Source organism: Salmo salar, chromosome ssa01 (genome assembly GCF_905237065.1).
Source record: "Salmo salar chromosome ssa01, Ssal_v3.1, whole genome shotgun sequence".
Classification (NCBI taxonomy): Eukaryota; Metazoa; Chordata; class Actinopteri; order Salmoniformes; family Salmonidae; genus Salmo; species Salmo salar.
Window position 1 is genome coordinate 86,278,309 of NC_059442.1, and position 14,283 is coordinate 86,292,591.

General features: G+C 45.5%; 1 protein-coding gene across 2 annotated transcripts in view; it reads right to left on the minus strand.

The window, feature by feature from the left end:
• Positions 1-14,283, minus strand: part of macrod2 (mono-ADP ribosylhydrolase 2) — a 1,144,633-nt gene that overhangs the window by 74,576 nt on the left and 1,055,774 nt on the right. The gene's annotated exons all lie outside the window — the stretch shown is intronic.

Sequence of the window (14,283 nt, forward strand, 5' to 3'; positions counted from 1 at the left end):
CAGACCACGCACCCACACACACAGATCTCGCAGGGCTCAAAAGCACACTAGCACACTTTACAACCATTGCCACGGCCCTCCCTGTGTGAGTGTGTGTGAACGTGTGTGTGTGTGTGCGAACGTGTGTGTGTGCCTGCTAGCTTGGGTTAGCTGTGATAAAATGCTGTTGAAACCACCAGAGCTCCTTCTGTGTGTGTGTGTGTGTGTGTGTGTGTGTGTGTGTGTGTGTGTGTGTGTGTGTGTGTGTGTGTGTGTGTGTGTGTGTGTGTGTGTGTGTGTGTGTGTGCATGATTGTGTGTGTGTGTAAGTGCATGATTGTGCGTGTGTTCTCCCTCTTGGTCAGGCGACAGGCTTTTCTTTTGTATAACACTGAATGAACGAGTACAATATATTTATCTAACACAGGAAACAGTGAGTGGCCCTCTGATAGCCTACAGTCCTGGTGCTACTGGACGCCCCTGTTCCTTTTTTGAAGGATGGGGCGGTCCCACTCCTACAATTTGTTTGATTTGATTGGATAGAGCAATCTTGCTGCTGTGATTGCACGTTGCGGTATTTCACCTAACAGATATCCCACTGGGCACAGATGTCAATTCAACATCTATTCCACGTTGGTTCAATGTAATTTCATTGAACTGATATGGAAACAACGTTGATTCAACCAGTGTGTGCCCAGTGGGATGGGAGTTTATCAATGTTTGATTTGTTTTCTAATTCTTTGTGGGTCTGTGTGATCTGTGAGAAATATGTGTCTCTAATGTGTTCATACACTTTTTTCGCAGGAGGTTAGGAAGTGCAGCTTGGTTTCTACCTCATTTGTGGGCGTTGTGCACATAGCTTGTCTTCTCTTGAGAGCCAGATCTGCCTACGGCGGCCTTTCTCAATAGCAATGCTATGCTCACTGAGTCTTTTTCTGTGTTTTGCCTGATTTTTTACACTGTGTCTTTTAGGTTTCTCATAATTTGGTTGGGTCTAATTGTGTTGCTGTCCTGGGGCTCTGTGGGGTCTGTTTGTGTTTGTGAACAGATCCCCAGAACCAGCTGGCTGAGGGGACTCTTCTCTAGGTCTCTCAGCAGGTTAGGGCTTTGTGGTGGAATGTGTGGGTATCACTTACTTTAAGGTGGATGTAGAATTTAACAGTTATTTTCTGTATTTTGATAATTAGCGGGTATAGTCCTAATTCTACTCTGCATGCATTCTTTGGGGTTTTGCTTTGTACATGAAGGACATTTTTGCAGAATTATGTATACAGAGTCTCAATTGGGTTTGTCCCATTTTGTGAATTCTTGGTTGATGAGTGGACCCCAGCCCTCTCTCTCTCTCTCTCTCTTTCTCTCTCTCTTTCTCTCTCTCTTTCTCTCTCTCTCTCTCTCTCTCTCTCTCTCTCTCTCTCCTTCTCTCTCTCCTCTCTCTCTCCTCCTCTCTCTAAAATTCTCTCTCTCAAATTCTCTTCCTCCACTGGTATTTTCCTCAGGGCTCCCCCATTTCGTGGATCTAGTCAGCGGAAACGTGAACTGTCTCAAGGCCTCACCTAAAACTACAGTAATCATGGAGTTAGTACCACAGGCCTGGCTGTGGCAGACATGTGGGACGAGAAGGCCATGGATGGGGCAACCTCGACTAGATGTAAACTAGTAAAAGCAAATCTGTCTCCCTCCATTTTGTATGATATGTTACATTTCGTATGGTATGTATTAGTGTTGTCACAATACAATCATTTTGACTTCAAAACCGATACCAGGTTCAGTATCACGATACTCTATACCATCACAATACTTGATACCAAAACGATACCATGTTTATTTACCAATCTAACTACATAACAACACAATGGTAATCATTTATTGAATGGAAAATCTCTATTGATCAACTGGGTAAAACAAGATGTAGCCTAGCCCTATTCACAATACAGGTGGATGCATATTCAATAGGAGTGTGTGCATGGATTGAGTTATTGAGCTTGTTTTCTGTGATTTCATGAGGCTACAGATGAAAAACAATTTTTACCTTTCATTTAGGACTTATTTTATTGTACTGATCAACAACATTTGCATAGAAGAAGCAATTCTTCTTTTATAAAAGTGTGCCCTGTTTCTTTAAGACCCATGACCTCATTCACACACAAAGTCCTTTCAAGGCTGAAGCAAAGATGATCTTGTCTGGGAGAGATGCGATGTGGGTGAGATGAATCGAATGAATAACGTTTTTGGTGACAATCAGCAATATTTTGCATTATGGTTTGCATATTATCACAAATAAGGTACTAGGGTTGTGAACTGATGTTGGCTTCAGCTGTGAGCTAGCAAGGAAAGTTGACTTACAAAGCTAGAAGCTACCGGTATCTTCTTGCATTGTAATGTTCTAGCCTGTACTGTTTTGGGAACAGTAATTAGCAGTTTCAACATCTCTACATGCCGTGTTGCATTATTCAAGTGTGTTAACTTCTGTGCAGCATAAGTGGATATGCTGCCCAGACTCCCAGTGTGTAGTGGTTCCTAATGGCAGGCTCAATCTAGCAATGAGTAAGTGGAGCAGGCACTATAATGGGACATCGGCTGCGCTGATAGACAGACTTGATTCTCTCTCAATCAGTAGACGGCATGAAACACATTTGACAGAAGCACCACAACATTTACTATTACCGGAGGGAGGAGGCTCAAGGCCCTCACCTAAAGCTACTGTAATGGAAGGGTGTTATAGAACTGCAGGCAGTGGCAGACATGTGGGTTGAACCCAGGAGAAGATGGTGGTGGATGGGACCATAGGAAGGGAACAGGGGGTAGTAAGGAAGGAAGGGTGGAAGAGATGGTAAGAGGAGGGCCTCAAGGTCCTTACCTAAAGCTACTGTAATAGTGGTGTAAGTGAACTACCACAGGCCTGGAAGACATGTGGCAGCCACTCTCCTTCACAGATCATTTCAGCCATGTGGCCTTGTACGGGGTATGGGAGGAGGGGGTTGATGGGAGGAAGGAGGGAGAAAGGGGGAGGGGATAGAGGACTGGGGATGTGAAGTTTAGGAAGGGAGATATAGAGGTGCTGGAATAGACTGCTCATGCCAATAAACCATCTAGGTATAGTTAGCACTGAGGGATGGGTTCACCTCTCATCGTACCAGTTAAAGGTGCAATCTGCAGCTGAAACAATAACAAAGCATTCGCCACTGTTTCGGTAAAAAGCTGAGGGATGGGGGTGGGGAAACATGATCACTCTCAAATTTTGTGACAGAGCAAGGACTGACATTCCATTATATCAAAATTGGAGTAAAACAAACATATATTTTGGGTTCTGATGGGGTACAACAGTTAAACTGAGCTAATGAGGCATTTATAAGTTATATTCTTCAAGAATCAATACATATAATTGATTTTTAAGTCCAAAAATTATGTAGCTACTGCAGATTGCCCCTTTTTAATGTCACTAACAAATTGTACAGGTTGCTCAGCAACAACCATCTGGGACTGGGAAGCCATCAAAGGCAGAAGGTACATTCCAGGTATGAATATAATTATTGTATCTGGTCTCCTGTGACATTTCAGACGATAGTAAAAACATTTGCTTCTTGATCTAAACATAATGCGTGGCACTCAGTATATGGTGGCTACAACACAGTTACTACCCACTGCCAAATATAACTAAGAGAGATGGGAGCATCCCAGATGGCACCCTATTCCCTATATAGTGCTCTACTTTTGACCAGAGCCCTACAGGTGGTATGGTCGCTGGTCAAAAGTAGTGCACTATAAGGGAATAGGGTGCCATCTGGGATTCAGCCAAAAGGCCTGAGCCAGCATCCCGCCACTGGCACTGTGATCAGTAACACACGATGACACAGTCATTCATAGTCTGATGAAACGCACGCACGCACGCTCGCACACACGCACGCACGCACACACACACACACACACACACACACACACACACACACACACACACACACACACACACATCCTCCCGACTTCCACACACACACAGACACCACACAGGCTCAATTTGCACTCCCTCTCGGTGGTCCTGCTTCCCGCATCCCCCCCCTCCTTCCCCCTGTCCCCTTCCACCACATAGAGAAACCCAGGCAGTCTCATCACAATAAACACAGTTTGCTGCGTTTCCCACAAATTACAGTCTTTGGTGCCCACAAACACTGGCAGAGAGAAGCTTCCTATTAGAACCAGTAGGGGTTCTCATGTCTCATGTAGTGTAAAGACGAACCATGTCATTACAAGTAAAGTGCCATGTAAATAAAGTAGTAAGGGAAACAGTGTGAGGGGGGGGGGGCAAAGAGAGAGAGGGGATAATTTCACCTTGTCGGCTCGGGTAATCGAACCAGCAACCTTTCGGTTACTGGCCCAATGCTCTAACGTGTGTGTGTGTGTGTGTGTGTGTGTGTGTGTGAGTGAGTGAGTGAGTGAGTGAGTGAGTGAGTGAGTGAGTGAGTGAGTGAGTGAGTGAGTGAGTGAGTGAGTGAGTGAGTGAGTGAGTGAGTGAGTGAGTGAGTGAGTGAGTGATTAAGAGAAAGAGAGAGAGAGAGACAGAGCCCCAGCAGCTTGTGGTCATTCACCCAGATCATTTTAAAGTACCTAACACACTGAGAATCAATTTCAACATAATACTACTCCAAAACCACGACGGCTGCAAAAGAACCTACCACGGTCACAAATAAAAGGACAATGTGCCAAAGCGTGGAGAACAGTCACAAACACTATAATAGGACAATGTGCCAAAGCGTGGAGAACAGTCACAAACACTATAATAGGACAATGTGCCAAAGCGTGGAGAACAGTCACAAACACTATAATAGGACAATGTGCCAAAGCGTGGAGAACAGTCACAAACACTATAATAGGACAATGTGCCAAAGCATGCATGTCTTCAATCAAAGTGTAGGAATTATGAATTACATTTAAATCCTTGCTAATATTGTTACAAATAAAAGGACAATGTGCCAAAGCATGCTCCATTTTCACACATAAATAATAGGACAATATGAATGCCAATCCATGCCCTCAATCATACCAAATAAAACATGAATTAAATTGAAACGCTAATATGGTTACTAATAATACTATGGACAAAACACACTTAGCACCTTTTTTTCTATCTAGAATCTAAAATGTCTCTTCGGCTGTCCCCACAGTAGAACCCTTTGAATAACCTTTTTTGGATCCGGATAGAACCCGTTTGGTTCCATGTAGAACCCTATTGGGTTCCATGTAGAACCCCAGAGGGTTCTACATTTGGAACCCAAAATTGTTCTGCCTGGAACCAAAAATGCTTCTACCTGGAACCAAAAGGTGTTCTGCTATGAGGACAGCAGAAAACCCCTTTTTTCTAAGAGTGTATGACTGTCAAGGCTAATAATGTGTGTGTGTGTGTGTGTGTGTGTGTGTGTGTGTGTGTGTGTGTGTGTGTGTGTGTGTGTGTGTGTGTGTGTGTGTGTGTGTGTGTGTGTGTGTGTGTGTGTGCGCGCACACACACATGCTAATATAATGCCAAATGATTAATGATATCAATTAAGGTGACTATGTATTAATCAAGTGAATGATTTTACTCATCAATGATTTTAATTTTCCAATTACTGATTTTCTAATTAGAGTACAAATATAGCATAAATCCTCTGGAGTCCCTCTAGATTTTTGGAGACATTGTTCAATGTAGTTATAGTGTCCATCTACTGTATATGTCATTTAGCAACACTTTTATCCAAAGTGACTTACAGTCAGTCATGCATGCATACATTTTACGTATGAGTGGTCCTGTGAAACGAACCCACAATGCTGCCGTTGCAAGCCAGTAGATCCAGAGAACGTGTGTATCTGTGTAACCTGTATTAGTGTTTAAGATGCAGCACAGACTTTCTCCCCGTCCCTATAGCAGTAAAGCATGGCGAGGTCTCATCTTGGCACCAATGTTTCTCATATCAACAGCTTGTTGGGAGGCACACTGTAATGAAACAATCTCCCATATGCAAATGCCCTGTTTACTGGTCCCTCTGCATTCATTGTTACTTGACAGGTAAAACTAATGCCACCGAGGACACAAACATACAACACAATACATCACAATGAGAAAAGAGAGGAGGAGAGAAAGAAAAAAGCTATTCTTCTGTCTAGACAAGCTGAAGTAGAGGTGATGACGTTGGTCAGATGTTGGTAGTTGGGGGTAAGGTGTGTGTAGAGATAGCAAGAGAGAGAGAGAGAGAGAGAGAGATAAACAGTGAGAGAGCGAGAACAAGAGCGAGAGACAGAGACAAAGAGAAAGAGAGAGAGAGAAAGAACAATAGAGAAAGAGAGAAAGAGAGAGAGAACAACAGAGAGAGACAGAGAGTGATTGAGAGAGAGAGAGATAAACAGTGAGAGAGCGAGAACAAGAGACAGAGACAAAGAGAAAGAGAGAGAGAGAAAGAACAATAGAGAAAGAGAAAGAGAGAGAGAACAATAGAGCGAGACAGAGAGTGAGAGAGAGAGAGATAAACAGTGAGAGAGTGAGAACAAGTTCGAGAGACAGAGACAAAGAGAAAGAGAGAGAGAAAGAGAGAACAATAGAGAGAGACAGAGAGAAATAGAGAGAGAGAGAGAGAGAGAGAGAGAGAGAGACAGATGGTGTTGGTTAGAGAGGAGAATGAGTGAGGAAGAAAGAGACAGACAGAATGAGGGGGCGAGAGAATGTTCTAGCTCCAGTGAGTGAGAGAGAACGAGAGAGGAGGAGAGAAAGTGGGCTGTTCTAGGTGAGAAGATGACACTGTGTGATAGAACAAGCCTTTACAGCACCGTGTGATTTAGTCACAACGTGTCATGTAGTCTGTCTGTGTTCCTCTGTCTCTTCCCGCTGATCCACGCAACTGCCTGACTGACACATACACACACACACACACACACTCTGCCTGTCTATCTCCAACCGTGATGATGAGGTGTTACGACAGAGTTTGAGCACAGACTGAGTTGAGCTAGGATTCTCTGGTTATTTCGACACATCTACTCCCAGGCACTATCAAGGACACCTGCCGAGCTAATTCTGGTTCTCTCAGATTCCCGCTCCGATTCTGCTCAAGCAAAAGACAAGTATTCTTCACACTGTGAGATTAACCATTGCATATGTCATAACCATGACAACTAAGCTTTGTTTCTCAGTCAGAAAGTTATGGCAGTTACTTCAGTCAGAAAGTTATGGCAAAAATATAATGGCCAAACACAGTTAATCTTCTTCTTCTCTTTGGGATTTGGTTGGCATCCAACTTGTAGGTGCATGCACCGCCACATACTGTACTGGAGTGTGAGGCCAGTCACGGCCTACCTACATTCAATTCCGGAAATACAAAATTGTGAAAAAGTAAAAGTAAAATTGCCCTGACAACTATTAGCCCTCACTAAAAACACTACCCCATTTCACTATTGAACCCCATCTAATCCTACTCCAGGCCAACGGTCTGGGAGGACAGAACATTACCACTCAACACCCCCTGCAAATCTTCTGCAGTAAAACCTTGCAATCCCAAGTACTTCTCTGCAGCTGCCACAACAACCTCTATTTTCTGCAGTACAGTTGACAACCATGGCTTTAATTGCTAAGAAACCCCCCTTACTGAAGCACATATTATTCCTATCACTCTCTATTGGTCTCTGCCTACTCACAGGAATCCTCTCAGGATCCCTCACCCTGTACACATCTTCCTCTACCACTCTCTTCACTGCTTCAGTATACGACACTTTCTGTACAACTCTGACCCTGGCAACCTCTAACTGGACACCTCCGATCTCCAGCCTCATGGGCACCCCCGCACTTTCTCAACCAATACTACACATTGCCTCCTTTCATGGTCTCCTGCACACTTCTCACTTCTCACATCTAGGAATCTCCATCCTACACACAGCTGCAACACCGTAGTATTTCCAGAACCAAAATCTCTCACGGGATAACTGATACATCCTAACTTAACCTTGTTGGGCAAAGACTCTGCATCAAAACTCAGCAGGACAGACACCGGGTCTGCATCGCACCAAACGCCAGGCATCACAGACACCAGGAATCTTCCATTTCAGCTGATCCTCCTCAACACTTAATGCCACCCCTGTTATCACTCCCTTCAACGCCGCCTTGCAGTTCCTGTCCCTAGTCGTGTGGTCCGGAGTGCCTGCTCCCTCTGAACGAAGAAACACACTAGATCATCACGAGTCCACTTGGCGTTACTGTCACCGACTCAACAGTCCCCAACCTCTTCTCCAAACTGACACCACATACACTGTATGGATCAGCCAGAATAAAAATATCCATTCTCTCCACAAATCTGAAGGTAAGATATAGATCCCGAACAATCATTCTGATTTCCATGTAAAATAGCCTTTTGAGTGACTAAAACATCACCCATAATCAACAACAAAAAAATCGGATAAAAATGCTGAACATTTTAGAAAAAGGACTTTTTGTGCAGCCATGTGAGAGTGTTATTCCAGCTGATCTGTTGTGTTATGCCATTACATGTTACATATGACTATGGACAGTGTCTTGTGAAAGACTCATGTTTGACCTTTTCTCAATTGAGAACAGTTGACTAAGTCAGTCAGTGGTTCTCAACTCTCTCCTCATGGACCCCCAGCTGTTCCAGAGCTCACTTAACCGAATTAAAATCCTACTTTGATCTGGTTTCATCCAAATATCATCTAATTTCATGAAAAACATGATTTTGACTGTTCGGGACCTTTAACTAGGTTGTGAAAATGGAAAGGACTGAGCTCTCGGTTCTCTTTTAGTTACAGTAGGTTAAGGAAAGGGACAACTCTTGGTTCTCCTGTGTTGGATATCCAGCGAAAGCTATGAACAGGTGTCAGAGATCAAATGCCTTTAGCAAACAGAGGGGGAGGTAGACAGTGGCGGTTCTAGACCATTTCAACTGGGGGGGCCAAGCTGGGGCCAGTTGTACTGTTAGAGGGGCCAGTTACATTAGATGTTGTTGGGAAGAAGCTAGCTAGCTAACGAAGAACAACAAAGAATATCTAGTTAACAGAAGAAAAGAAAGAGAAAATCAGGACAGAAGAAAAAGGATATCAAAGTGAAACAGTTCTCTAAAGACACAAGAGACAATAATACAAGAAACAACACTTCTGTAGCTTGTCAACTATGTGTCTGTCTATCCCTGTTCTCTCCCCTCTGCACAGGCCATACAAACGCTTCACACCGCGTGGCCGCTGCCACTCTAACTTGGTGGTCCCAGCGCGCACGACCCACGTGGAGTTCCAGGTCTCCGGCAGCCTCTGGAACTGCCGGTCTGCAGCCAACAAGGCTGAGTTCATCTCAGCCTATGCTACCCTCCAGTCCCTAGACTTCCTGGCGCTGACGGAAACATGGATTACCACAGATAACACTGCTACTCCTACTGCTCTCTCTTCGTCTACCCACGTGTTCTCGCATACCCCTAGAGCATCGAGCCAGCGGGGTGGTGGCACTGGAATCCTCATCTCTCCCAAGTGGACATTCTCTCTTTCTCCCCTGACCCATCTGTCTATCTCCTCATTTGAATTCCATGCTGTCACAGTTACTAGCCCTTTCAAGCTTAACATCCTTATCATTTATCGCCCTCCAGGTTCCCTTGGAGAGTTCATCAATGAGCTTGACGCCTTGATAAGTTCCTTTCCTGAGGATGGCTCACCTCTCACAGTTCTGGGTGACTTTAACCTCCCCACGTCTACCTTTGACTCATTCCTCTCTGCCTCCTTCTTTCCACTCCTCTCCTCTTTTGACCTCACCCTCTCACCTTCCCCCCCTACTCACAAGGCAGGCAATACGCTTGACCTCATCTTTACTAGATGCTGTTCTTCCACTAATCTCATTGCAACTCCCCTCCAAATCTCCGACCACTACCTTGTATCCTTTTCCCTCTTGCTCTCATCCAACACTTCTCACTCTGCCCCTACTCGGATGGTATTTCGCCGTCCCAACCTTCGCTCTCTCTCTCCCGCTACTCTCTCCTCTTCCATCCTATCATCTCTTCCCTCTGCTCAAACCTTCTCCAACCTATCTCCTGATTCTGCCTCCTCAACCCTCCTCTCCTCCCTTTCTGCATCCTTTGATTTTCTCTGTCCCCTATCCTCCAGGCCGGCTCAGTCCTCCCCTCCTGCTCCGTGGCTCGACGACTCACTACGAGCTCACAGAACAGGGCTCCGGGCAGCTGAGCGGAAATGGAGGAAAACTCGCCTCCCTGCGGACCTGGCATCCTTTCACTCCCTCCTCTCTACATTCTCCTCTTCTGTCTCTGCTGCTAAAGCCACTTTCTACCACTCTAAATTCCAAGCATCTGCCTCTAACCCTAGGAAGCTCTTTGCTACCTTCTCCTCCCTCCTGAATCCTCCTCCCCCTCCCCCCCCTCCTCCCTCTCTGCGGATGACTTCTTCAACCATTTTGAAAAGAAGGTTGACGATATCCGATCCTCGTTTGCTAAGTCAAACGACACCGCTGGTCCTGCTCACACTGCCCTACCCTGTGCTTTGACCTCTTTCTCCCCTCTCTCTCCAGATGAAATCTCGCGTCTTGTGACGGCCGGCCGCCCAACAACCTGCCCACTTGACCCTATCCCCTCCTCTCTTCTCCAGACCATTTCCGGAGACCTTCTCCCCTACCTCACCTCGCTCATCAACTCATCCTTGACCGCTGGCTACGTCCCTTCCGTCTTCAAGAGAGCGAGAGTTGCACCCCTTCTGAAAAAACCTACACTCGATCCCTCCGATGTCAACAACTACAGACCAGTATCCCTTCTTTCTTTTCTCTCCAAAACTCTTGAACGTGCCATCCTTGGCCAGCTCTCCTGCTATCTCTCTCAGAATGACCTTCTTGATCCTAATCAGTCAGGTTTCAAGACTGGGCATTCAACTGAGACTGCTCTTCTCTGTGTCACGGAGGCTCTCCGCACTGCTAAAGGTAACTCTCTCTCCTCTGGTCTCATCCTTCTAGACCTATCTGCTGCCTTTGACACTGTGAACCATCAGATCCTCCTCTCCACCCTCTCCGAGTTGGGCATCTCCGGCGCGGCCCACGCTTGGATTGCGTCCTACCTGACAGGTCGCTCCTACCAGGTGGCGTGGTGAGAATCTGTCTCCGCACCATGCGCTCTCACCACTGGTGTCCCCCAGGGCTCTGTTCTAGGCCCTCTCCTATTCTCGCTATACACCAAGTCACTTGGCTCTGTCATATCCTCACATGGTCTCTCATATCATTGCTATGCAGACGACACACAATTCTTCTTCTCCTTTCCCCCTTCTGATAACCAGGCGGCGAATCGCATCTCTGCATGTCTGTCAGACATATCAGTGTGGATGACGGATCACCACCTCAAGCTGAACCTCGGCAAGACGGAGCTGCTCTTCCTCCCGGGGAAGGACTGCCCGTTCCATGATCTCGCCATCACGGTTGACAACTCCCTTGTGTCCTCCTCCCAGAGTGCTAAGAACCTTGGCGTGATCCTGGACAACACCCTGTCGTTCTCCACTAACATCAAGGCGGTGACCCGATCCTGTAGGTTCATGCTCTACAACATTCGCAGAGTACGACCCTGCCTTACACAGGAAGCGGCGCAGGTCCTAATCCAGGCACTTGTCATCTCCCGTCTAGATTACTGCAACTCGCTGTTGGCTGGGCTCCCTGCCTGTGCCATTAAACCCCTACAACTCATCCAGAACGCCGCAGCCCGTCTGGTGTTCAACCTTCCCAAGTTCTCTCACGTCACCCCGCTCCTCCGCTCTCTCCACTGGCTTCCAGTTGAAGCTCGCATCCGCTACAAGACCATGGTGATTGCCTACAGAGCTGTGAAGGGAACGGCACCTCCATACCTTCAGGCTCTGATCAGGCCCTACACCCAAACAAGGGCACTGCGTTCATCCACCTCTGGCCTGCTGGCCCCCCTACCTCTGAGGAAGCACAGTTCCCGCTCAGCCCAGTCAAAACTGTTCACTGCTCTGGCACCCCAATGGTGGAACAAGCTCCCTCACGACGCCAGGACAGCGGAGTCAATCACCACCTTCCGGAGACACCTGAAACCCCACCTCTTTAAGGAATACCTAGGATAGGATAAAGTAATCCTTCTAACCCCCCCCCACCCTTAAAAGATTTTGATGCACTATTGTAAAGTGGTTGTTCCACTGGATATCATAAGGTGAATGCACCAATTTGTAAGTCGCTCTGGATAAGAGCGTCTGCTAAATGACTTAAATGTAAATGTAATGTTATTGTTGTCATATCGTTTTCTTCACTGCATTGCAGGCATTAGCAGGCAAAAGACCATGTTCATAATCATTAGTGTTCCGCGTTGCCACTGTCTAAAAACGGATGTAAACACCCCCCCAGAACCGCTAGTGGAGGTAGACAGTGGGAAGGAGTCTGAGGCAGCAAGGTACTTAGGGGGTGTGTCCCAGGAGGAAGTGAAAAGACAACCCTTAACCTGTGAGCTCATAGGTCACATCAAAGCCCAGACTGTGTGATGAGGGAAAGCTCCTGTGTGTGTGTGTGTGTGTGTGTGTGTGTGTGTGTGTGTGTGTGTGTGTGTGTGTGTGTGTGTGTGTGTGTGTGTGTGTGTGTGTGCGTGTGTGTGTGTGTGTGTGTGTGATGAGGTAAAGCACACCACTGTGTGGAACTTCTGCTTGTTCCAGCCATGCCCTTCTCTAAAGGTCTCCAATTGAATTTCTCTCCATTATTTGAACCTCTCAAGACCTCATTAAGAAGTCACTGCACGTCAATAAAAAGTAGCTTCAGGATGAGTTATCTTCTATTACCTCAACCTAGACATACAGCTTTCTTTGTGCTTTGCTGCGCTACAATAGTACAATAGCACAGTGTTGTCTGTCAATTAGTTTTTAAGTCTGTGCATGTCAATGAGCAGTAGTTTCAGGAGGAGTTGGTTATCTTCTCTTAGATATCTTCTCTTAGTACTCACAACTCTTCTGATGCTTTCCTGTACATTAAAACAATAGCACAGTGCTTTTCTTTCCTCCTTCCCTCACCCAAAACTCATCCCAAACTCGAATGGATTATTGTCTATTTAGGCATACTTGAAATGGTGACATTATGGCGAGACGTGGCATTTTATTTCCATGCCAATTTCCAACCATCCACTAGGGGCAACTCATGTGCCTATTTCCCCCCCAAAATAAATAATACATTTTTTTTAATGTTGGAAGTTAATCAGTGACTCAACTTACTGTTGCTAGGTAGAATAGTAGAATACACAAGGTGCAATTTCAAAATGTGGCTGTTTATCAACAATTTGTATGATAGTTTCTCAATTAGCCCATGTCAGCTAAAGTGTTTTAGATTGGTAAGTTAGTCTAGTGGCCAGCTAACTAAACTTAGTAATTATGGTCGAATTAGAGCCAGGGAGGACCCCATTGACTCTGTTAGTCAGTCTCACTCAGATATCATATTACAAACTGAAAACATTTCTCTCCATCCTATGACAAAATGTGTAGAATTGCAGCAAACTAGCTTTAAAACGGCAACATGTTCTCTTCACCCCATGGCAAAATGGGGGATGGGGGATTTTTGGTGTCCCCCACTCCCATCAAAGTTGCCCATCCCTGATTTAATAGGATCGATGAGCTAGGTATGGGCATTGTGGATGGGGTTGAGGATCACAGGATGGGCTTGAACAGCAAGCTACAGTATGGCTCAGAAGATTGTGAGTTCAATCCCAGTGCTAGGCACCTGTTTTGTATTTTTGTTTTAACCCTATCCCAAACCTTAACCCTAACCTTAACCACTCTGAAGTAAACTAAACCCTAATGCCTAAATTTGACCAAAATCTCAGAATGAATGCCTAAATTTAACTGTCGAGGTTAGTTTTGGTTTCACTTTTGCGCAGTTTGACTGACAGCTAACATACTCCATAATCTACAGACATACCACAGATGGCCCCACATGCCATAATTTAAAGCGCCAGCCATGCCTTGTGTCTATTGCAGCATTTATGACAAGTTATGGTGTTTTCTTTGGAGATCGTGTTGCTAAAACTCCATTATAGTGATGGAGATGTACTCATCAATGTCACTTTGGGAGTGATAACTAATAATGAACAACTTTTCCAAGGCTTTCCTCTACACTAGTAAGGTGGTCAAATGTTTCCCTACCTACATGGCATTTGGATGATGGAGATGTACTTATTGTACTTATTGCTGGCACTTTGGGAGTGATAACGGCAGAAACAACAGCTCTAGAAATCCATCTCACAACATTAATATGAAAAGGCGTTCCTTCGGTGCATGGGGACAGGCAATATCATTACACACACTGTAGGGTGAAGGTAATCTT